Source organism: Triturus cristatus, chromosome 3_1, assembly GCF_964204655.1.
Source record: "Triturus cristatus chromosome 3_1, aTriCri1.1, whole genome shotgun sequence".
Taxonomy (NCBI): domain Eukaryota; kingdom Metazoa; phylum Chordata; class Amphibia; order Caudata; family Salamandridae; genus Triturus; species Triturus cristatus.
This window is the reverse complement of record NC_140583.1, coordinates 793001933-793025825: the sequence shown is the minus strand read 5'-3', so window position 1 is coordinate 793025825 and position 23893 is coordinate 793001933. Positions and strand designations below refer to the sequence as shown.

Genomic DNA, 23893 nt, shown 5'->3' with positions numbered 1-23893 from the left:
TTTCTGGGGCATGCAGAGAAGAGGTGAAATACTCATACTCTGGTTTCTAGCTGTTTCTGGGGCATGCAGAGAAGAGGTGAAATACTCATACTCTGGTTTCTAGCTGTTTCTGGGGCATGCAGAGAAGAGGTGAAATACTCATACTCTGGTTTCTAGCTGTTTCTGGGGCATGCAGTGAAGAGGTGAAATACTCATACTCTGGTTTCTAGCTGTTTCTGGGGCATGCAGTGAAGAGGTGAAATACTCATACTCTGGTTTCTAGCTGTTTCTGGGGCATGCAGAGAAGAGGTGAAATACTCATACTCTGGTTTCTCTTCAAACCGAATAAATCTTTCGCCTTTTACTAAAGATTTCCGTGGAGAGGAACATTAAAGAGTTTCACTCATTTTGCAGGGTTACCCTTCCTTGGAAAACAAAAGACTATGGAATCAAACTGATTCTTACTCTGTGTAGGGTGATGCTGTTATATTTGTACAGTACTAGCTCAACCCAGATCTAGGAAACTAATTTAACTGACTCGCTTAATATACAGTTTTCTCATGTGACATATACCAAAAACCCATACGACGCAAACATCGCTTTATCATCTGAAAGGCCTCACTGCTATATACAAGCAGTGCTATAGAACACCAGATAAAGAAGGATCAATTGGAAAATAGAACACATAACTGTTTTCAATCTGGGGTTTATCCTAATATCAGTCTAATGATTATTGAGATTTGATTGAAATTCACCTATGAGATCAGTCCTAAGAGAGTAGTATTCCTAGACACAGAAATGTATGTAGAAAATAACTCCCTTCAGACAACTTTGCATAGAAAAGAAACAGCGACGAATGCAACATTACATGGAGAGAGCTTCCACAGTGAGTCTCTAAAGTCTCCCATATGGGGAGTTTTTAAGACTTAGAAGGAACTGCTCAGAGGACACAGAATTCTCAAAACACAGTCAACAAGCAGGAAATCGAATTCTGAAACGTAAATATCCGAAAAAAGTCATTGAAAAAAATCTACAAAAAGTGATGAATTGTAATCGAAAAGACATCCTACAGAAATCTACAAAGACAGACGAATCGGATAAAACAATGATAAGATTGATAACAACTCACAGTGCAGAAAATCAGAAATTGACCCAAATAAGCAAAAAGCATTGGGGAATTCTGAAATTAGACTCAACTCTGTCTAAACCGATAGGTGACCACCGTAACATAACTTACCGTCGAGCAAAAAACATAGGCGATTAAATTGTTCATAGCCATTTCCAGGAAGCACCTATAACAACTTGGCTTCAAAGAGAAGGCTTCTGGCCCTGCAAACAATGTATAATTTGCAAAATTACAGCTCCAACAAAAGAAATTGACATCAAAAAAGGAAAAACATGGAAGATCAGACAGCATTTAACTTGCAAAAGCACCTATGTAGTCTATATGGTAGAGTGCCCATGTCAAATGCGATACATCGGAAGCACGATATTTGAAGTAAAAAAAAGAATCCTGGAACATGTCCGTGCCACAATACATAAAGATAGGTCAAATGCTATCGCAAGGCACATGGAAAATCATCACGAAGGTAAATGGGAGTCATTAAGATATTGTGCCCTGGAACAAATCCCGCAATCTGAGAGAGGAGGGGATCGTACAAAGATCCTGAGACAAAAAGAATCACAACAAATTGTAACTTTCAGAACCCTTGATCCTCGAGGGCTCAATCAAAATGAGGAACTTTATGTACATCTGTAATCAAAAAGGAAGAACATATCAATAAAAGAGTCACACAAGAATAAAATAACTAAAAACTCATCAGAGGAGAAGACTGGATACAAGGAAAACAGTGTGATAAAAAAGTCATTTTGAGAGAATGTTATGGACAAGGTTTTGCATGCTCACTAGAGAGCATGACCTGAAGGACTAATAAGATGGAAAATAAAGAGAATAGTGTAATAATAAAAGCAATTACAATTTAGAGTGAATATAACTTAATTTGTGAACAAGGACACGAATGCTCACTAGAGAGTACGATTCAAATGAATTGAATGAAAATGGGACATTAAGCATACATGGCCAAGTAAAATAATAAATTTAGGCACTTAGAAATATGAGCACCCTAAACTTTATTTATAAACTCACATGTTTGTAAGTTTTTGTAAAAATCAACCACAATGCATCACATCTAAAACAGGAAGTGATTGGGCATCAGTAGAAATAAAAATAATGTATTTCTGGTGTGTAGTATCCCGTGATCAAGCCTTAAGTGAAGTTGAAACGCGTTGGGTACGGCAATTAATTAAAATAAAGCCGCCTTAAACTTCTGAAAAACACGAGTGAGTGCGTTTTTCCAAACAGAATCAGACTGTCGTGAGGCAGGAGATTTTACCCTTTTTGATATATATATATATATATACATACGGAAATTAAAATTGAAAAAGTTCCATAGCTTACAAAAATCTAAAATAGCTCCTGTAACTCCGAGTTCTGAAATACATGAAACGCATCAAGCATTGGGAGTATCAGATACTGCCCTTTTGTGTAACATGCAAGCTCTAGAACTGGACATATCCCCAACGTTGGATTCTCAAAATATAAATCTAATCTTGGAGCAACAAGCTATTACAACTAATGCCACTATTAATTCTGGTATCAAATTGAAATCAACTTTCGTCCCTATATTACCACGTGATTCCATCGATGTATTTCATGAAGTGGTCCTAAACGAAGTAAAAAAGCTCAATCACAAATCCTGGGTCACTTCCAAACACCAAAAAGCACGCCAACATCAGTACCATCAATTGATTAAGAAATTACAAAAAGATGACTCCCTTATTATAAGAAACTCGGACAAAGGGGGTAACGTTGTGCTCTGGCCCAAGAACTTATATTTGGAAGAGGCTTTGTTGCAACTAAATGACCGGTCGTGCTACAAACTGAGCAATAAATTAACAATACTAGCAGCACAAAATGAGCTCTTTAAACATTTATTAGCATGGAAAAGTGCAGGACTTATTAACATGGATGAATACAAGTTCTTAAAAAAGGATTACCCTGTCACGCCTGTGATAAACTTCATACCGAAGATCCACAAAGACATTAACAAACCTCCGGGAAGACCCATCATCTCGGCTAAACAAAATTTGTTGGAGAACATTTCTATTTACATTGACTCATTTTTATAGGAGCATGTCAGAGCCTTACCATCATTTATACAAGACACTACAGATTTTTTAACAAAAATCCATGAATGCCAATGGTGTAACGACTATCTATTAATTACTATTGATGTTTCTAGCTTATATACAAGTATACACCACAAGGATGGTATGCGAGCTCTGAAATATTTCTTGGACAGGCGACCAATTCAGTTTTTTAACCATAACAAAATGTTAACAACTTTAACTTAATTTTGCCTGAACAATAACTTTTTCCTCTTCCAGAACCAAATCTACCACCAAATACGAGGCGTGGCTATGGGGGCAAGCTTTTCGCCTAGTTATGCGTGCCTCCATATGGGGTGGTGGGAGGAGGAAATAGTACATGCCTTGTATGAGGATATTGTTAATAAACACGTAATCAAATGGGTGAGATACATAGACGGCCTATTTCTGATTTGGCATGGCAATAGAGAAAGTGCAGAAGCTTTCATCACCAAACTTAATGATAATGACATAAACCTGCATCTCACATATACCATCAGCAAGCATTCGGTTTACTTTTTAGATGTTGAGGTTTTTATAAACAATGACAAATTGGAGACTAGATAATATCGTAAGCCGACAGCGGGTAATACTATCTTACACGCTTCTAGTTTCCATCCAAAACACACCATACATAGTATTCCGTATGGGGAAATGCTGCGGATACGCAGAATTTGCAGCAGAGATGAGGATCTTGTTTGTGCACAAGAAGAGTGCAAAAAGCGTTTCTTAGCGAGGGGTTATTCCATCCATACAATCTCTGTGGCTATAAATAAAACCAACCAACTACGCAGAGAAGATCTGTTGTCATCCAAACCCACTAATGAACTTTCTTCCATTTCCAGTCAAAAAACAATGGAGCTTTTCAATCCAAGATTAATTATGACATATAATAAACAGAGAGATGCGATTAGTCGGGCCATAAGAAAAAATTGGCACATTGTGCGCAATGATCCGATAATTGGTGAACATCTCTCCACAAATCCTGTCATCACATATAGAAAAGCCCCATCTTCCAGTGATTTTCTAGTTAAAAGTAGTCCAGAAATCTCTGTGAATAAGAACTGGCTAACTGGCCCTAGAGGTTTTAAGAAATGTTCAACTTGCAAAGCTTGCAAATTGGGTTTAAATAAAAATGCTTTTATAACCCCTTTCAAATCAGCTCCTACTACAATTTCCAAATCGTTGTCATGTAAATCAGAATACGCAATTTATGTGTTAGAATGCGCCTGTGGCCTGAAATATATCGGCAGCACAAAGCTGCAAGTCCATAAGCGAATTTACCAACATACCAGAGCTATTGCAAACTCAGATCCAAGCTACCCGGTGGCTCGTCACATGAAAGAAGTCCACAATAGTCTTGTACAGGATCTTAAATATTACGTTGTGGACTCCATACCACCACTGAGGAGAGGGGGTAATAGAGAGGCTCAATTGAGGAAATTGGAGACAAAATACATCTTAGAGTTTGATAGTAAAAACCTGAATGTTTAAATACAATGGAAGATTTACATACCTGGCTCTAACATTGATATTTACAATTGATACAAATGGGGGGTTACCAACTAGAAGTTTGCATTAGTGATAAATAAAGTTGGTTTTAAAACTCCATTCCATTCTCCAATTAGGTGTTTCTTTGCATCCCAGCTGACTCCCCAAAATTTTAGTTTTCCTTTCCTGCTTGTAAAAGGAACATGATGTTTTAATCACCTATACCGTTTTTTAACTGTTTTTTTAAATTTTAAAACAGTTTTAAGCACTTATGCACTTTACTTATTCAGGTGATGCACTTTTTTTTAAAGCACTTTAAAACCTAACGACCTTGTAACTATGCCATTGATTCACTGATATGGGACAATGGAACTTACCAGTATTTTGTCTTATTGCTAGCAATCACATGTTATTCAATGTACTATACATGCTTATTTTATCAATGTATAATAAGGTTTTTTAACTTTTGTTATAACTGATTTTTAAAAAAATCTTAACATTGGTAATTGGCATGTTAAATGGACTTGGCATTAGCATGACAGTAATTTTGCACAATTTGTTGTATTTATACAGTGATTGAAATTGTTTACAACTACAGTTTTGATGTAGAAACATTCCTACATTATTGTTGTATTTGCATTATGCCATGAATTGGTATACTAGAAGACAAAAACATAGACTGTCTTCAAGGTCGTTTATTTGCACTAGCACTTTAAAAAGGGAAAAATGGAAACTGGCATGTCATGTGATCAAGGGCTTGTGAGCCCGAAACGCGTCATGGCGGCATTTTTGCACTAAATAAACAGCAACAGCACCAAATCAATGGGTGTCCGTTTCCTGCTTGCAAGCTTCGTTTCATTTCGAGACTTTCCTAAAGGGCGGTCGCCAGTAGATAGTTATAGTTAGGACCGTGTTTCCATAGGAAATCTCAAAATTCTATTTTGAATAACTTTGGCGCCGGTTGACGAATCTTCGCGAAATTTTCAAAACTAATGGGGCGGTCTGCTCAGCTCCTACCCTGAAAGTCTCGGGGTGATTCGTCAAGCGGGGGCCGAGAAAAAAGGGGGGTCCCAAAACGCGTTTTCCCCATGCATTTTTCCATAGGACCTTTAGTCGAAGGTACAGCCCGAACGGCTGAACAGAATTACTTGAAATTTGGCAGAGAGGTAGTCCTCAGGTCAGGGAAGTGCCTTTTGCAGGTCTGGTGTCAATCTATTCAGTATTTCCTGAGAAAATAGCATTTAAAAGCAGATAAATATCTATACGCGCGCACAGTGCGCGCACGTGCACACACGGTGCCGTGCGCGAGCGAAATTCTGATTGTTTGTTAGATGTCAGTCAACATTCGAATCGGTCGAAATCAGGAAGTGTCGGCCGCCATTTTGTCTCTCGCACTGATAAGGAAAGGGGGAAAAAAGGTGGAAAACGTGAAAAGGGGGCAGGGAAGAGAGTTCCTGACCCCCTAGCCTTTGTCAGGGGGTCACAGAAGGACCCCCAAGGGTGAAATAAACATTTTATATTTTTTTATAAAAATCGCGGGGTGCGCGCACAGTGCGCGCACGGTGAAATACCTTAAAAAAAATATATATATATTAATAAATACATAACTTAGCATTTAAAAAAACGTACAAATTCACTGAAAAAACCATAGGTTTCACACACGTTATAGTTAGGAATTAGCATTTAAAAAACCTTGCAAATTCACTTAAAAAACCATAGGTTTCACACAGGTTATAGTTAGGTGGACATTTCACTCGTAAAAAACCAATGAAATTCCCCGGTTATAGCTAGTTCAGATAACTATAACTCGCGCGACCGCCACTCTATCACAAGGATGATGTCATCAGTGATGTCATGAGTGATGCCACTGACCATGTCATGAGTGATGTAATATGTGACGTCATGAGCAGTGGATTGCGGGCGCGCGAGTTATAGTTATCTGAACTAACTATAACTGGGGAATTTCATTGGTTTTTTACGAGTGAAATGTCCACCTAACTATAACCTGTGTGAAACCTATGGTTTTTTAAGTGAATTTGCAAGGTTTTTTAAATGCTAATTCCTAACTATAACGTGTGTGAAACCTATGGTTTTTTCAGTGAATATATATATGTATATGTATATGTATGTATAACGGCAGCATGATTGAATGTAAAACAAAAAAAAGTGCGATGACGTGGTCAATGCTTGCTGCTTTACAGTGCTTTTTTATTTGATTTTAAACCATGCTGCACATGGCAAAAAACACTGACAAAGCCAATAGACCTTGCATAGGCGAGACCTATTGGCTTTATCAATGTTTAGGGAAAATAGCGCTATGATATGGCTAGCACCTGCGTGTCTGATTGATTTTTGTTCTCTGGCTGGAGGAGGCGGGGAAAAGGGCAAGCAACAATGGGGTGAGGGTCAAAAAGTCTGGACAAGCAACAATGAGGGGGAAGGGTGGGGTCAGGGCTTTAAGTGGGCCGGGTCTGTCCGGGTCTGAGCACCGGCAGTTGTTTTTTGGGGCCCTCGAAACGGGTCTCTATCGGGCTTTATTTTCGTGGCTACTAAAGGTAGTCCGTTCTTTATTTTTTTTTTTTTCGGACCCGTTTTGAGGGCCCAAAAAAAAACTGCCGGTGCTCAGACTCTGCCCACTGTTGCTGCACTGTTAGGCAGTGCTTTAAATGGAAAAAGAGAAGTGCCGGTACTCACCAAATTGATAGGGTGAGCCTGGGAGGTGCGTGTCTGGGGGCGTGGCTTCAAGGCAGCCTTGTACACTATCAGCATTTTCTTCTTCAATGTTCAAAGTGCCTTTGGCCAAGTTCTGCCCATAGCTGCAGGGTGTAATTAGCGTTTGTTGTAACTATATATAGCGTGAACTTAGCTCGAGGGCATTAACATGAGAAGCAGAAGTTTTACGCGAAAGCAGACTTTTTTTTTTTTTCAAGGCACTCTGACAGACAACGGATCTGCAAACTTTCCCTATAACTCACAGCGCGACAGTTCCAATGTCGAGACCTCTAGCTTAAAAAAACACAGGTGTCTTCCTGTCCTGTTACGCTGTCAGGGTGTGAGCAGGGCCGGCCTGTTTTAACACCTCATTATCCCTTTCTTCGCGCTCCTTTCACCGTCTCACCCCTGCTGATACACACACCAACAGACCCATCACCGTGAGGCAGCTAAACTATCGGTGATTTAGGTGAGCTGGGGAGGTCCCGAGGCGTTTGGGTTCAGGGGGCAGTCACTGCTTAGCTCAACTCAAAAAGGACCCCCTGCTGCCGCATTTCAGTCTCTATTAGCAAGGGCGCCAAATTTCTCTCCGCCTAAGGCGCTATCTTATCAAATGCTGGCTCGGAGTGTAGGGCTGCAGCCGCAACCGAGCGCCGGAATCCACTCGACATTAACTGTCAAGCACCCATAACCTAGAGACTGACCACAGCATGCCACTAGGAGTACCGGTACCCTCTTAACACAAGGAGAAGTCCCGGTACTCAATGGGAGAACACGGAGAAGTGCCGGTACTCATGATTTTCTTAAGCACACAGTGCTAGTTATTTTGATTTAGACCCCGCCCCTACTCGGATAGGCCACGCCCCTTCAAGACATTAACCACGCCCCTTTTAGAGCACCCCCAGTTTTTTTTCCCACTTAAAGCACTGGGTGGGGTACGGGACAAGCAACAATGGGGAAAAGGATGTCTGGGTACGGGACAAGCAACGATGGGGGACGGTGGCAGGGGGACAAGGCAAACAACGATGGGGGAGAGGCAGAGGGAATGGCTCATGTAAACTCAGTGGGAGATGGAATTCGGGTAAGCAATAACGATGTGGAAACAATGTGAGAGGGGGCACGGGGACGAGGCACGCAACAACGGTGCAGGGGAAGCAGGGGAGACAGGGCAAGCCAGCACAAGAGGTCAACAACGCGATAGGGAGACAGACAAGCAACGATGCAGAACGGGATTGGGGAGGAGGGAGACAGCCTGCAAACAAATGTACTCTTATCAAGTGCTACAACTTAAATAAACCAGCTGGCCGAGCTCTGGGCGGGAGCAGGGACCGCCATGGAGTGTACGTTGTGTGATTAATGAACTACCAATAGATCCGCACCGACAGCCCTGCTCCCTTGTCTTTACTGCAGCCGCTGAAATATTACCGGATTTATGGCTGGTATAAGAGAAGCTGTTCTGCTTATTCGAACTTTTCAGGCTATGTTATCTGCCCTGCTCACTTGGCGGGGTGTGCCATGAGCGCCAGGCTTTCTTGGCACTACAGGAGAGTAGTGGAGTGTTATTTGTTCCTCGAGCGGTTTAGCAGCCTGTCACGTTCCTCAGGCAGAAGGCCACACAACACCACACACTGACTGACATATTATCCAAGCTCTCCAGCTTGTGTCTTTATATCTATCCTATTAAAAACCGGAAGGGAGTATAAGTTGTGTGTACAGCGTTCCTTCACCACCAGTCACCGATGCGCTCTGAATCATGAATTGTTTTTCACGCGGTAGGAAACGAGGGGAGTACAAAAGAACAACCTCTCAACCCATTGTGTTGTCCTGAGCTCTTGCAGCTGTTTTTATTGTCATTTTTTGCACGGTTGTTGTTTACGCCAAGGAGAGCTGTTTACTTCCTAGTCCACATCATACATAGCCTTGCTGCCACTGAATAGTGTACCAGTGCAAGTTTTTTTTTTTAACTCGCGTGCCTACCATCTTTTACGCGCATCATTGCTCAAAACCTTAAGACAATAGTTGATGGCCCCTGGCAGCTGGCACAGCTCACGTTGTTGGCTCAGCTTCCTTGGCTGAGCGGCCCATTTCCAAGCAGTGCTCATGTGTTGGACAGGCCACATGAAGGGCTTGCTCCCTCCCCGCATGACAGGGCCCAAGCCCCGGACCCCCAGGTGTTACCCACAAGAGCAACCCGCACCCCGTCTCCCGACGGAACTCCTGCCCCCGGACATCCATGTATCATGGGGCCGAAACACTACCGGCTCCCCCGGCCGGACCAGCCGCCATCTTAGACACTGCACCACGAGGCCGCGTGGCCTCAGCTCGACCCTAACCCTGGGCCTGGCCAGGCCCCGACATCCCGGCACCACCATCCACCCAGGAGGTGAACGGACCACTTGGCAGGTCAATGGGAGAAAGAAATGTCGATGGCTCTCCCCCGCCAGGTGCCGATCGCCCTCCAGCTCCCCCGGGCGCTGGCTCCACCCCCCTGCTGGGTGTCTGGACTCCCTCATCCCGGACCTTCCGACCTCCAAGCGCGAGGGTCCGGACATCAAAGGGCGCCAGGCCTATAACTAGGGCAGCTCCAGAGCAGGAAGGCAGTTGTATCCTGGAGTCGAGAGACACCGAGAAGAACTCAGCCTTGACGGACTACCGGCGCTGCCGTAGCCCTGCCTTGTGAACTATCGTCCTGCCTGCTGGCGCTGCCGCGGCCTTCTGCATCCTCCATCCTCGTCGGGACCTGCTGGCGCTGCCGCGGACCGTTGTAACGACCACCTTCATCGGGACCTGCTGGCGCTGCCGCGGACCGTTGTAACGACCACCTTCATCGGGACCTGCTGGCGCTGCTGCGGACCGTTGTAACGACCACCTTCATCGGGACCTGCTGGCGCTGCCGCAGACCGTGTAACGTCCACCTTCATCGGGACCTGCTGGCGCTGCCGCGGACCGTGTAACGACCATCTTCACCGGGACCTGCTGGCGCTGCCGCGGCCCGTCCAAAGCTAGAACATCGAGCTCGAGGATTGTGAGCTATCCATCATACCATCTCAGCTACCAGATTGGTAACCAGACTGTCCCGCTACCCCCTTTCCCAAACCAAGAGACTAGAATCGAGGGGACCCCTGAGTCCAGACCTCCTTGTACCATTCCATCGTACCTTTAGAAATCGCTTATAAAGAACGTTAAATCCTATCCTTGTGTGGTGTATATCTGTGGGGGGGAAGTTACTCGTCTGTACGATCGCTGGAGACGGCTCTCCCCGGAGACCTCTCCCCTTGTCCTCGGCCGACCCTCCCGGTCCGTCTAACATTGGTGGCCAGCGGCGCGATCCGAATCAACGCGTAATCGTACAGAGAGTAGCTCACCCCACGACAAAACCACAATGTCAACCAAAGAGAGCGGATCCACCGAGAAATTCCAGATGGATAAATTGGAAGAGTACAGCCATCGTGAATTGAAACAATTCTGCATGGAACTAGGCATTGCTACCACCGGCCTGAGTACCAAAGACGATTTTAAGCACGCCATTGAGTCGTGGGCAGAAACCGGGGTCGCCAGATCCCCAGACCGAAACGGTGCAGCATCAGAGAGGAACGCCACGGCTCCCGAGGAGCGAGGAACGGGCCTCTCACAGGAAGAGATCCAAGAAAGAGAAAAAAACAGACTACATGAGTTAGAAATGGCACGGCTCAAAATGGACGGTGAACTAAAATTAGCCGAGCAAAAACTGAACCTAGAACATATGCGGCTCCGAGAAGAACGGGAAGAAAAACAGAGGCAGAGATAGCTCGAAGAAAAAAGATTAGCATACGAACACGAGCGCAAACTGGCAGAAATAGAACTACGGAAGCAGAACAAAGAACCGGAGGTGCCCGAGCGACCGCGCACCCCGGGAGCGACAGAAAAGAAAGTCCACATCCCCAAGGATGTCGTCCGAGAGTATGTCCGAGAGGACGACATACAACAGTGGTTCAAGGCCTACGAGATCGCCATGACCTCCCACCGGATCGATCGAAGTGACTGGGGAGCCGGCCTATGGGGGAGGTTCGTCAACGAAGGCCGCGATGCCCTGCTACAGCTCCCAGACCATCAGATGTCATCCTATGACCACATGAAGGCTGCCCTCCTCACCCGATATGGGCTCACACCCGAAATGTACCGCCAGAGGTTTCGGGACTGCACCCGGATCCCGGGTACAACTTGGGTGGAATATGTCAACTATTTCAGCCGAGCCTTCGAGGGTTGGATCAAGGGAAGCCACGTAACGACCTACGAGCAACTTTTTAACCTCATGGTGTGGGAGCACCTCTCTAACAACTGCTTCGTCGAGCTCAGGCAGCACCTCCTCGACAGTAAATTGACTGACCCACGGCAACTCGCCGCCGAAGCTGACCGGTGGGAAAGCACCCGAGTGGGCCGGAGAGGGCCACACGAGCAGAACCGGAACAACCAAGGTCAGCACCGTCCCCGAGGAGGAGGAGGAGGCCAGGGGGGAGGGAGAGACACCGTCCCGGCCGCTCCCGCTGCCAGCACCCCGCCCCCGGCCACCCGGGGGAACCCCCCGATGCGCCCGGGGTTCCGAGCCAACGTCACGTGTCACCGATGCCAGCGAGTCGGCCACTACGCCAATGACCCGAACTGTCCACAGAACCAAACTCCAAAACCCCGCCAGGTAGCTGCCGCCGCCCTGGGGGGAGAACAAATCTCCGAAGAACAAGAAGAATACGAGCAGGCACAACAAGAGTGGGAACCGGCCGCCATGGTTCTAGCGTGCCTAGGGGGAAAAGACATGGTCCCGCGGGCCCCCCTACCCGCCAACACCAGAAAATATAGCCAGTGGGTGAACATTAATGGGCGCCGGGCCGAAGCCCTACGTGACACAGGGGCCAGTGTGACGGCCGTCCGCTGTCACCTGGTAAAACCAGAGCAGATCCTGCCGAACATTCTCTGCCCCGTCCGCTCAGCCGACAATTCAGAGAGTCTATGTCGGATGGCCTGCGTCCCCTTCGAATGGGGAGGGGTCTCCGGCATATTGAAGGTGACGGTCCGGGATGATGCCCCCGTGGACTGTCTCCTGGGGAATGATCTTGAGAGTTCCCCGTGGGCCGCCGTCGAAAGAAGAGAGCACCTGGGGATGCTGGGCCTCCCGGACTGGGCGTGCGTAACCACCCGGTCCATGGCCGCCCGTGCCATCCCCCGACCAGAAGAACCAGAATGGCCTGCACCTCCTCCCCCGATCGCTCCAGTAGAGGACACCGACTATACCGACCCCCCAGAGCAAACCCCCGAAGGGGTCGCCCAGCCCCAGGACCTTCCCGACCTGGCTCAGTGGCGCCAAGAAGGGGGGCCCACCCAGGAACAGTTCCGCCAAGAGCAGAAGACCTGTCCCTCCCTCGAGGGACTCCGCCAGCAAGCCATCGCCCAGAGCGCAGGGGACACCACCGGAGCCCATTGGGTCTATTGGGATAACGACCTGTTATACAGTGAACAGAGAATCGCGGAGTTAGGGGCCAGTCGAGTGCTGGTGGTGCCCCTCCGTTTCAGAGACTTCCTGTTAAATTTGGCCCACGATGTCCCTCTGGCTGGACACCTGGGCCAGGACAAAACCTACAGTCGCCTGGTGACCCACTTTTTCTGGCCGAGGATGCGAAACGACGTCCTCAACCACTGCCGGTCCTGCCCCACGTGCCAGGCCAGCGGGAAGAGCGGCGGCAAGCTCAAAGCACCTCTGCAACCCTTCCCAGTTGTCACCACCCCGTTCGAGAGAGTGGGAATAGACATTGTGGGGCCCCTGGACCCCCGCACAGCACAAGGACATCGGTTCATCCTGGTACTGGTGGACCACGCCACCCGCTACCCCGAGGCTGTGCCCCTGCGAACTGTAACAGCTCCGGTGGTCGGCCGGGCCTTAATGGGGATCTTCTCCCAGGTGGGCTTCCCCCGAGAAGTCGTCAGCGACCGAGGCACAAACTTTATTTCGAAATATATGAAGTCCCTCTGGCAACAGTGCGGGGTCACCTACCGATTCACGACCCCCTATCATCCTCAAGGAAACGGGCTAGTTGAGCGATTCAACCGCACGCTCAAGGGAATGATTGGGGGATTGGAAGAGCCCCTCCGTCGCCAGTGGGATGTACTACTTCCGTGCCTCCTCTTCGCCTATCGAGAAGTTCCCCAGAAGTCCCTCGGTTTTAGCCCTTTCGAACTCTTGTACGGGCACCCTGTGCGAGGGCCCCTCAGCCTAGTCAAAGAGGGTTGGGAGATGGCCCCCCTAAAGACCCCTCCAGACGTCTTCAAGTACCTCCTGACACTACGCAATCAGACCCGGCGATTCAGGGAAATGGCAAAAGCGAATCTTGAGGCCAGTCAGGAGGACATGAAAAAATGGTACGATCAAAATGCCTCCTCCGTCGAATTCGAACCTGGTCAACAAGTGTGGGTGATGTCCCCCACCGAACCATGTGCCTTGCAGGACAAGTGGACGGGGCCCTTCAAAGTGGTCGAACGCAAGAGCCCCGTCACCTATCTCATCGATATGGAGTCTCCCCGGAACCCCCTCCGGGTCCTCCACACCAACAGACTCAAACCCCACTTTGTGCGCTCGGAACTCAGCCTCCTGATGGCTACAGACAGTGGGGCGGAAGAAGACTCTGAGCCTCTCCCTGATCTCCTGAAGACTCAGGAGAAAGATGGTTCCGTGGACGGGGTCCGGCTCTCCGAGGCCCTCACCCCAGAGCAGCGCCAAGGCTGCCGGGACCTCCTGCTGCAGTTTGCTACTTTGTTTTCCCTCACCCCAGGGGTCACCCCCTGGTGCTTGCACGACGTGGACACTGGGGACAGTCCTCCTATCAGACACCGGGCATACCGCGTACCAGATCGGGTGCGGGCCTGCATCCAAGAGGAAGTGTCCAAGATGCTCACGCTCGGGGTCATCGAGCCCTCGGACAGCCCCTGGGCCAGCCCGGTCGTGCTGGTCCCCAAAGCTGCTGCCCCCGGCACCACTCCTGAACTCCGATTCTGCGTCGACTATCGGGGCTTGAATGCTGTCACCAGGACCGACGCTCATCCCATCCCCCGAGCGGATGAATTGATCGACCGCATGGGGGCTGCCCGCTACCTCAGCATCTTCGACCTGACAGCGGGCTACTGGCAGATCGGTCTCACACCCCGAGCCCAAGAACGGTCCGCCTTTTCTACCCCCGATGGCCACTACCACTTCAAGGTCATGCCCTTCGGCATGAAGAATGCCCCAGCTACTTTTCAGCGACTAGTGAACCAGGTCTTGGCGGGGCTCGAAGAGTTCAGCGCCGCCTACCTGGACGATATCGCTGTGTACAGCCGCCACTGGTCCGACCACCTCCACCACCTCCGAGAGGTCCTGCAGGCCCTCCAGCGGGCCGGCCACACAATCAAGGCCGGCAAGTGCCAAATTGGTCAGGGATCCGTGACCTACCTCGGACACCAGGTGGGAAGCGGTCTGGTGGCCCCTCTGCAACTCAAAATCGCTGCCATCCAGTCCTGGCAGCCCCCAGTCACGCAGACCGAGGTCCGAGCCTTCTTGGGACTCACCGGCTACTACCGGCGGTTCGTGAGGGACTATGGCAGCATTGTGGGGCCCCTCACGGGTCTCACGTCCAAAAACCACCCGAAGAAGATTAACTGGACCCCCGACTGTCAAGCGGCCTTCGAGAAGCTGAAAGCCGCCCTGTGCACTGCCCCTGTGCTCCAGGCCCCCGATTACAGTCGGGAATTCATTATGCAAACGGACGCCTCCGACCACGGCATCGGGGCGGTTCTCTCCCAGCTGAACCCCGAGGGTCTTGACCAGCCGGTGGCCTTCGTCAGCAGACGCCTCCTGGCCCGAGAACAGCGCTGGAGCACAATCGAGAGGGAGGCCTTCGCAGTGGTGTGGGCCCTCAAAAAGCTCCGGCCCTATCTCTTCGGTACCCACTTCCGGGTGCAAACCGATCATCGACCCCTGCAGTGGCTAATGCAGATGCGGGGGGAAAACCCAAAACTATTGCGCTGGTCCATCTCCCTGCAGGGGATGGACTTCACTGTGGAACATCGACCGGGCCAAGACCACGCCAACGCAGATGGCCTGTCACGCTTTTTCCGCCTCGACGAGGAGAGTCCCCAAGAGGATGGGTGACTCTCCCCGCCTTCAGCTGGGGGGGACGCATGTTGGACAGGCCACATGAAGGGCTTGCTCCCTCCCCGCATGACAGGGCCCAAGCCCCGGACCCCCAGGTGTTACCCACAAGAGCAACCCGCACCCCGTCTCCCGACGGAACTCCTGCCCCCGGACATCCATGTATCATGGGGCCGAAACACTACCGGCTCCCCCGGCCGGACCAGCCGCCATCTTAGACACTGCACCACGAGGCCGCGTGGCCTCAGCTCGACCCTAACCCTGGGCCTGGCCAGGCCCCGACATCCCGGCACCACCATCCACCCAGGAGGTGAACGGACCACTTGGCAGGTCAATGGGAGAAAGAAATGTCGATGGCTCTCCCCCGCCAGGTGCTGATCGCCCTCCAGCTCCCCCGGGCGCTGGCTCCACCCCCCTGCTGGGTGTCTGGACTCCCTCATCCCGGACCTTCCGACCTCCAAGCGCGAGGGTCCGGACATCAAAGGGCGCCAGACCTATAACTAGGGCAGCTCCAGAGCAGGAAGGCAGTTGTATCCTGGAGTCGAGAGACACCGAGAAGAACTCAGCCTTGACGGACTACCGGCGCTGCCGTAGCCCTGCCTTGTGAACTATCGTCCTGCCTGCTGGCACTGCCGCGGCCTTCTGCATCCTCCATCCTCGTCGGGACCTGCTGGCGCTGCCGCGGACCGTTGTAACGACCACCTTCATCGGGACCTGCTGGCGCTGCCGCGGACCGTTGTAACGACCACCTTCATCGGGACCTGCTGGCGCTGCCGCGGACCGTTGTAACGACCACCTTCATCGGGACCTGCTGGCGCTGCCGCAGACCGTGTAACGTCCACCTTCATCGGGACCTGCTGGCGCTGCCGCGGACCGTGTAACGACCATCTTCACCGGGACCTGCTGGCGCTGCCGCGGCCCGTCCAAAGCTAGAACATCGAGCTCGAGGATTGTGAGCTATCCATCATACCATCTCAGCTACCAGATTGGTAACCAGACTGTCCCGCTACCCCCTTTCCCAAACCAAGAGACTAGAATCGAGGGGACCCCTGAGTCCAGACCTCCTTGTACCATTCCATCGTACCTTTAGAAATCGCTTATAAAGAACGTTAAATCCTATCCTTGTGTGGTGTATATCTGTGGGGGGGAAGTTACTCGTCTGTACGATCGCTGGAGACGGCTCTCCCCGGAGACCTCTCCCCTTGTCCTCGGCCGACCCTCCCGGTCCGTCTAACATCATGTTTCCAGAGAGATGCTGCTGTGTACATGGCCTGCTGCTGGTCTCTGTACAAGGCTTCCTCTGGTTTATGGCCGACTCCAGCGCCAGGCTCGTGGGGGCTTCTGGGTCGACAGAAATTAATTCAGTAAAAATTAACTTAACGCCAGGCTGGCCTCCACAGAGCCCAGGCAAGGAGGCGCGGCCATGAGCCAACATGAAGGCAAAGAATGAAACCAACAAAGAGCCACAGCCTGGAACCAACATGGAGCCACAGCATGGACCCAGCATGGAGGCACAGTGCAAACACTACATGGAGGCACAGGGTGCACCCAAGATGGAGACAAAGAGGGTAGCAAGCCGACATGGAGGCAAAGGGTGGATTCATCTTGGAGCAGAGATCTTCAAACTGGGGGGCCTCAGCTGATCCCAGGGGGGGCTCCAGGCTCTGGCCAAAAAAAGCATCCAGCTTTGTAATGGGCCATTACTAACATCTTGTGTCATTTATATCTTAGCTGGGAGTATATGTCAAAAGGGAAGGGACCTTTAAATTCGCAAGCCACATACCGTGGATACTTTTAATAAATATAATTGAATAGAATAACTGAAACGTTCTGAGGGGGGCTGATGATTTTTTTTTCTTCCGCTGGTGGGGTGGTTCCAGGCTTTGGGGGGGGCTACTGACGAAATCCAGTGTTTGCCACCCGGCGCAGCCGCCGGTAAGAGCTGGGGGGTGCTGCTACCGCCCCCAAAACTCGTGCCGCCTGGGGCACACGGCCGCCCCCCCCCCCCTTGCTACGTCACTGAGAGGTGGATCAACACGGGAGCATTCCATGGAATTAAAATGAACACACAGAATAGAATCAATATGGAGGCACAGAGTGAAACTTACATGAAGGTACAATTTGGAACCATCATGGAGGCACTGCGTAGAACCGTCATGGAGGCCGGGAGAAGCATGGAGTGAAACCGATATGAAGGAATCAAGTGAAACCAATATCAAGAGAGCATGGGACCAACGTAGAGGCCTATAGAGAGAACCCACCATAAAGGCACCGGGAAAAAAACATATAAAGGTGCAGGCTGGAACGAACTGGAGAGCAACAAGGAGTAAATATTATTGCACGATATCAAACTAAAATGGAGACATGGACAAGAAACAACATGGGGTACAGAGCAAAACCAATATGGAGGCACTAAACAGTACCGTAAAGAAAAAACCCATTTAACAGAACACCCTCACCCTCACCTGCACAGCTCCAGATTCTACACCAGAGCCAGGGCTCAAGTCCTAAAAAACAGGCGTCACTGAAAGCGATCGCTATTGCAAAAAAAAAAACACGTCCACTAGTGCGCCACAGCGAGCCATATGTTTTCAATTATCGCGCCCGTGTCTGTGCACGATAATTGAAACCACATGGGCTTTGGTGCGCGTAACAGACACCAATAGGCCATGGGTGGAGCAATGCGCCCGCCTTTGGCCTATTGCGCACTCAAAGCCCAATAACGGAAGCCAAAACTAAAAATACACACACGAGCGTGTACAATTCCATTGTCCGTTTCTGCATCGCTAGGCACGAGACCTAAAAAGTGGTAGTTAATGCTTGAACAAAGATATTTTAGGGTTACATCAGAAGAGTTACTCGGAGTAGAGTATAAAACAAGGTTGAAACAATATTAATCAGCCCGCATAGACAGGCAATAAATGGCTAAGGACTGCATAGGGGCCGGGAAATAGTTTAGCCTATGGGGAAGAGATCTGGAGTGGGTGATACGTGAAGGTCTAGAGGGGAGCACTCCAGGGTGGTGCAGGATGAGAAAGGTCTATTAGAGCCCAGTTGTTTGCAAAAGAACAGGACCTCCGCAGGAATGTTAAAGAATCGGGCCTTGCCATCCACAACCACTCAGTCTCGCTGGATATAGAATACCATATTTGACTCCATGCTTGCGAAGTTGGGCTTTTGCATCATTAAACTTCCATCTCACCTCCTGGACGGCAGGGGTAAATTTGGGATAAATGGAAATCGTGGCATCCTGTTACTACAATGGGCCCTGCCTGCGGGCTAAACGAAGTATGGTCTCATGGTCCCTCTAATTTAACAAGCGAGTCACATTGGGGCGAGGGGGATGTCCGGAGTGGGCCAGGAGACCAATGATCAGTGAATTCTTTCTACCACAAACGTGGACATGAAATGCTAGGAGCCAAACAGTTCAGTAAGCAAGTTCTCCACAAAGTGGTCAGGGCGCCCCATGTCTGTAGATTCCAAGAGACCCACTATGCGAATATTGTTTGTGCGCAATTGCACCTCAAGGTCCTCGTTTTTAATAACCACCTCATTCAGGAGACACTCTGTCTTCTCCATTTGTTGGGTCAGGGAAGCCGCTCCGTCCTCCACCCAGCAGCATGCTCCTACACCACGTCGAGGCATTTACCATGGCACTCCAGACATTCATCCACGATGTCCAGCCATGCAGTGAGGGTGTTAAAACGGGTGTCGATGGCACGTAAGCCAGCCCAGAGCTTTACCATTATAGCGTCAGAACCCTCCTGGGGGTCCGGAAGCTGAGCCCCGCCTCACCCTTCCTTCGCGTCAAATAGAGGGTCAGATTAATCTGCCGCCTTGGTGCGATCAAAGGTACGTTTGTGTTGTTTGAGGTCACCGTGACCCATGGCGTGTGGATACTAGATGCACCACAGTGGCTGCAACAGTAGAACACGTGTATGTCATGCACGGGAAGAAGTAATGGTGGCAGAGACGAGACCAACAGCCCAAAGGCCATGCAGAGGCACAGAATGCCACCAGTCCCATAAGTGGAAGCAGGAGGGCTCACGGGCAGGGGTACTAGGAAGGTGCAGTGACAGTAGGCAGCAGCAATCTGGCCCAGTCAGCGCAGACGCAACATATGGCAATTAAGGGCAGATGAGAGGCAGGTACCTTCCCAGGGGCAACAGGTTGATCAGAAAGCAGGTTGGGGGCCTCACCACATAGGCTGGACCACTGGAGAATACCAAGAGATGGACGAGGAGCCTTGCAAGAGCTTTAATAAGTGTCATCAGAGGTGTGGCAACGTAATATATATGGTGGAGGGTAGCTCCAGGAGTCCAGTAAGGGAGAGCCAATGGTGTGCATACATGCTGCCTTCCCTCGCTTTCATCACCAATAGGAGCATGGCGGCACCCAGCCTCCATGCGGTCCCAAGGGTAGGATGAGGGCTAAGGATGCCTCTCGAGCAATACACCCAGACAGGCCTCGGGAGAGTCCCAGGCCCCGACCAGAAGCATCCGCCAATCACCCCACAGCAGGAGGGCTGGAACGGCAGAAGCAGTGATGCTGTGCAGCACCTGACAACGATGGCCACTACGTGAGGCAATAGAAGCAGCTCACTCCCAGCTCTAGCCAAGTCAATCTGTGCTCTGGGGGTCTCGAGGCACCATGCATGCCGCCAGGCCAAGGTGGGTGCGACCTGCAGGCTGGGAAGTGAGCCAGGAGGGGGTGCCACAGGTCTGAGGCAAGGCAGAAGAAGATAGCAGGGGGAGCTGGTGGAGGGCCCAGTGAGACTCGATAGCCCCATGCTGCAGGCTCACCCGCGACCGTTTTGCCAATGGGTCTCCGAGGCAAGGTCTCTCCTACCCGTCATTCCGTTCAGCCCAAATGATGCATTAGTGGGGCTGCAACTAGCATATTCTGGCACCTCCAGCGCTGGGGGCATGGGTTCCCACCCCGTGAAGTGGATGGAGCATGCTGGAGTACCGCAACCCTCTGGATGCGGGTTATTGGTGCCGGAGCTTCACAACCCTGTGGCCAGTACGGTCAATGGCATGGCCATGCCCTATATATGAGAGGATGTTGATGTCGTGTGCGCAGATGACATTGGCTAGAGGGATCATGTATGCGTTGAAAAGGGAGAGGCTGATCAAAAACCCTTAAGGCACTCCTCAGATCTGAGGAGTAAGGTGCCAGGCTGCTAGCTTGTGTTCTATCTGTTAAGAAGGAGCAGATCCAGCGAGAGCGAGTTCATGGATGCCAGTCTCACGCAGGTGCCCGATGAGAATGGGGTGTGAGACCATGTAAAAAGCTGCTGAGAAGTCCAAGAGAATGAAGGCTACCCTGTCTCCTCTGTCAAGCATCATGCATATATCGTCTGTGGTGCTGTTTCTGTACAGTGGTTGGCCCTGAATCTGGACTGCATGGCATTGAGGAGCTGGTGGTTGCTGAGGTTGTTGGTGAGGTGTGGGCTTAATAGTTTCTCTCAATCATTTGCAGGGTGTGGCAGGAGTGAGATGGGTCTGTAATTGGAAAGTGTGTCTGGATCAATGGTTGGTTTCCTTGGGATGCATTACGCCAACAGTGGTTCTGCTACAGAGTTTGTTTAGAACCTTTCTTATTTTATGCCCACAAATGTGAGCCTTCCAATGAATGGTATGTAAAAATCACCAAATTAATTTTACAGTCATCTAAAGTAAAAAGTGTAATAAACCACTAACAATTAATGAGATGGGGATACATTTATATATGAAAAAGCCTTATTTAGCTAAATTAAATAAAGTAACCCAGGACATCTACACACAAAAGAACAATCAGGGTTATTGCACAAAGAAAACACAATGGAATCACAGTAGGTGAGTACACACAATTACACACATAAATCACAATACAATTGAATCAAAAATGTCAACTTGTATGGTGTATCTCAAGACCGTAGTCTGTGATATTCATCAGTGACACCTTAATCAGAGTAAAGAGCCACATTCGCAGTGGTGGCTCCCCCATTGGGGCGTGAGGGTGTCGCCTCACTGTTTTCTCGCAGTGCGAGAAGGCAGAAACAAAAATGGTAACAAGCATTGGCATAGCCAATAGGTCTCGCCTTTGGGACCTTATACGTTTTTAGCCATGCAACAGTTGATGTTATTGCACCAAGAATATTGTGCTGCACAACTAAATACTTATAAGGTCCCAAAAGTGAGACCTATTGGCTATGCCAATGCTTGTTTTTCTTACTATCAGCCTAACGCATTGTAATTTGTAATGTCAATAAACACGTGAAATACAGCGCCTAGCTGTGTACCCTCCGACACGTCTCAAGTTTTTGGCACTCCGAAAAGGGTACAGTCAAGTGTTTGTGACAGGGGATCCCTAAGAAGTTGATGGTGGTGAACTTTTTTTGGTGTGTGATAGTGTGAGGGAAGTTTGTTTGGCGGATATTTTATGCTTCTGACCTGCTCACCTAGAAAAACTTATAGTTCACAGATTTTTTTTCTTACCGGCGATTCGCGTTTATTCCTTCGATTTGCTCAGATTTGAAGTTTCTGATTTGTATATTTATATTGTTACTGATGCCTAGCGATTTTGCATCACGTTTGTAGGGCTTTTACAACAGGATGACTACCTGTCCGTTATTTACATGGACTGTGATTTCGTACTATTGCCTCTTAAATGTATATATTCCGACATTGTTTATCTGTATTTTAAAGCTACTGAGCTGAGGGCAGTTTGCGGACAGCCAACTGATGCTGGAAATGAGTGGGATCCAGTAAGGGAGGGGGAGGAGCGGGTGAGAGAGGGGGAGGAAAGCCGGCCATGCGAGGAATGCTAGAAACCAGGATAGCAGTTGTGCGCGTGCACAACATCACGAACGCAAGCTGGAGGCCTGAAAAAAGCCACTAGGTTAGCACTTCCAAAACCTGCTTACTAAAACTTTCGCCAGAGCAGCGCTATAAGCGCTGGCTCAGGCGAGACGTAAAAACTACCATTTTATTTTTCTGCTTCTCACAGGGCGAGAAAGCAGAAGTGCCTGGTTTGGGGTGGGCGGCCGTGCTCGAGGGCAGGGGGGAGTGGCTTGCCCACTGTTGTAAGTACTGACTGTTTGGTCGACCCTGGGGCCAACCATACAGTCAGTATGCACAACAGTGGGTAAGCCACTGCCCCCTGCCCCCGAGCGGGACCGCCCACTCTCCCTTTTTCTCTATGTATGCTGCTGCATGCAGCATACATAGAGAAAATGGCCCGGGTGGGGCGCGCTCCGATGCGCCTCTCCCGTTGTGATTGGCGAAGGGGAGGGAGGGAGGCTGCCTGACCTGATGACGAGAGCAGAGCTGCTGGAATTCGAAAACGCAGGATGGCGGGAGCTGAGGTGGCGCGGGCCGGTACGTTTTTTTTTTTTAAATTAAACCCCTCCCGCCTCCCCCCAACCCCCCCCACCCCGCGAAGACCCCATTTCCCCCCCCCACCCACCCGTCATATGCCGGCCGTGAAGGTGTGGAGAGGTGGTGGGACCTACTAAGGGGCTCTATTCAGCCCAAGGCCAAACAATATCTGTGGGATATGAGAGTCTCAGTGGCCCCCTCGTCACAATCCGCATGGGGGGCTATCGTTTTGCGTTACGCCACTGTGACGAAAGCCACATTCCGGAAATCTTCGCGTACCCTGTAAAGTCAGAGCACAAGCAAGCACTTGTATAGAGCCATTGAGTGACCTTCAAACGGATGGCAGGTACTGCCGAATAGCGCCTTCCTACCCTGAATTAATGGGCCTTTGCAAAGGGGACCACATTTGCTTCTCCTGTGTCTACGGACAACGGTCCCGTCTGGCAGCAGAACGTCCTGGCAGGGTGCCTTGAGGCCAGCAGGTGATGCGTGCTACAGCAGTGACTCCTGGAACTTGCATTCCCCGAGGCCTTGATATGGCACGTGGCACAGAGCAAGTTATGAAAACAATGCCATTTAGAAAAGTAATAGAACATTTTATAGCCAGGAGACTTCTTAATACTAACACGGAATTTACTTTAGTACAAGCGGCAATACATTTACTTTTTTAACATTCAAAACCTTAGCTATGCTAGGTTTCCAAAACCGTTGGAGAGTGAGGCTTTGAATCTGGGCCAGATGTCTCTTTTGCATGTGTGGTAAATACAGACAACTGAATGCAAAAGGATCACATTTAACTTAAGGTTCTTCCAACTGTACATGAAATAAACTCTAAAATGCCTCTGTGAGGAGCTCGCGAGGTGATGGTACACAATCGTAAAATCCTTTGAAATGCTAACTTGGCCTTTTTGGAGCTGCTTCAACTTGCTATAGCAGGTTGTGTAGTGCAATGAATGTGCTTTACGTTGTAATCTCAGTGTTATCTTTTGGC

General features: G+C 49.6%; 1 non-coding gene across 1 annotated transcript; it reads left to right on the top strand.

The window, feature by feature from the left end:
• Positions 1 to 299: 299 nt before the first annotated feature.
• Positions 300 to 414, top strand: LOC146861047 (U5 spliceosomal RNA). Its single transcript, XR_014979380.1, has one exon. It is a non-coding gene; the product is annotated as a U5 spliceosomal RNA (small nuclear RNA).
• Positions 415 to 23893: the final 23479 nt, after the last annotated feature.